The sequence below is a fragment of the Myotis daubentonii genome, chromosome 21, assembly GCF_963259705.1.
Source record: "Myotis daubentonii chromosome 21, mMyoDau2.1, whole genome shotgun sequence".
NCBI lineage: Eukaryota > Metazoa > Chordata > Mammalia > Chiroptera > Vespertilionidae > Myotis > Myotis daubentonii.
In genome coordinates, this window is record NC_081860.1 from 17,055,009 (window position 1) to 17,057,477 (window position 2,469).

The window sequence follows — 2,469 nt, forward strand, 5'->3', positions numbered from 1 at the left end:
ACCGCAGGGGCGGGGCCGAGGCGGGGCACACTGACGGAGTAGGGGCCGCTGGGGGCGATACCCCGCACTGGCTGGGTCTGGAGGGTGGTGAGGGGCCCGAGGAAGCTCAAGGTGCTTTCAGGGCTCTTAGCTTGCCGCCAGGCGTCGGTTGAAACGCAAATGGTCCAAAACCTTGGAAAGGCCAACACCTTTGGCTCCTGTGGCTCCTGTGTCCACCCTCAGGAATTCTGGCTTCCACTGTTCTCTCATCTGGCTTCAAGCCTGGTAATTAGACAAAGATCTTATATGCATGTATGCATTCCCTATGGACACAGACAATAGGGTGGCGAGGGCCTGGGGTGGGGCGGGAACCGGGTGGAAGGGAGCTATGGGGGGAAAAAAGAGGGACATCTGTAATAATCTCAATAGTAAACATGAAAAAAAAAAAGTGGCCACTGAGAACCAGCCTTCTTTGGCCTTCATGCCACGGCTGGCCAAGTGCAGAGGCTGCTGGGAGAGATCTGACAAAACTTTAAATCTGACCTGCAGGTGCGAGTTCCTGGAGGCCAGGGAAAATGCCACACGTACATTATTGGTATCGCTCACAATCAAGAGCAAAAATGGATTTTTATGAACATCCTTAGGGTTAGAACGTGGCAAACACTGTGCTAAGCTCTTCGCAGATAGTAACTCTAATGCTTATAACAGGAGAAAACCAGGCCCATGCATATAGATGGAGAAACCGGAGCACAGAGAGGCTAAGTAACTTGACTGAGGTCACACAGCCACACTGCATGACGGCTGAGATTCAGACTCCGACCGAGGCCAGTGTCTTTGTGCTTAACATTCCGGTGCCTTGCGGCCTTGGTGAGACTGAACTGAACGTGTCATGTGACGAGATCCGGGTGATAAATGCCAGGAGCGCTCCCAAGCTGTTTGCATTAAGCTCCCGGGAATCACAAGGAGCCCCCAGGAAGAGGCGCCACGTAGAAGGGCCCTAAAACACTGTACCTTTCCCCTACTTCTCCCTGGTAAGCACCTGGGCTGGTCCACAGACCCCCACCCCTCCCGGTCGCTCCCACCGATTTCTGACATGACTTTTGCATCGCCACCCGCTATGACCTTGCTGAGGCGCCCCACACACTTCCTCTGGCTTCTTTGCAGTTTGTCTTTCTTGCCTCCTACCCCCCACCCCCCAAACCACCACCCATCCGCTTTCTGTCACCATGGGTTAGTTTATATTTTGTACACATTTCTGTAAAGGAATGACTCCTTTTGTTTGGCTTCTTGCCCTTAACATAACAACCCTGAGATCTACCCATGCTGTTGGGTGTATAACAAACCCCATATTCCCATAGGCTAATGGATACGAAGAAGCGTTACGTTCCTCCGCCACCTCATCAACGTCATTAAAAAAAGACACCGGATGAAATGGTGTTGTTCGAGGACCTGCTGTACATCCTGTGGGACGCTGCTGCGAACCTAAAACTGCTCCAAAAAAAGTCTATTTAAAAAAGAAGGAAGAAAAAAAAAAATGTGGCCTGTAATACTGAAAAAGAACCACAAGATGGCACCATTTCCCTCAGAATTTTCAACTCTCCATTTAACTCCGCGGCTGGCCGGGAGGAAAGCAGCCAGTTCTGGGACTGCCTGTCCAGGCTTCATGAGGCTCAACAGTGCTTCACCATGTCTATTGCCACAGCCCAGCCCTCGGCGTGTACTTTAACAGGAAATGGATATTTTAAACGTAAGTTTATGCCCTGGCCGGTGTGAGTGGATAAGCGTGGGTCCACGGACTAAAGGGTCCCGGGTTCGATTCTGGTCAAGGGCACGTATCTCGGTTGCAGGCTGGATCCCTGGCCCCAGTTGGGACTCATGCGTCTCTCTCTCTCGATGTGTCTCTCTCACATCAATGTTTCTCTCTCTCTCTCTTCCCCTCCCTTCCACTCTCTCTAAAACTCAATGAAAAAAAATGTCCTCAGGCCCTGGCTGGGTTGGCTCAGTGGATAGTGCACCGGCCTGCGGACCAAACGGTCCCGGGTTCAATTCTGATCAAGGGCACATGCCTAGGTTGTGGGCTTGATCCCCAGTAGGGGGCGTGCAGGAGGCAGCTGATCAATAATTCTCTCTCATTGTTGATGTTTCTCTCTCTCCCTCTCCTTTTCTCTAAAAACCAATTTAAAAAAAACATTTAAAAAAAAAAAAAAAGGCTCTACAGCTAAAGGGCAGAGCCAGTACCCAGACCCCGGCCATATGCTCCTTCAACCCAGTCCCCGGAGCCATCTCCCCCATTCGGTCATGAGACGTGGGCGTTGGGCTCCCCACAATAACTGGGGGGCGGGGGGGGGGGAGGTTGGCCCTAAAGGTAGAAAACAAAGCAACGGATGGAAACTCCCAACAGACACATACCTTTCTGCCGGTTTATTGATCATTGATGCATTTCCATGGAGAAAAGGGGTTCACTTGTGTTTGGTAAAAAAAAAAAAATCT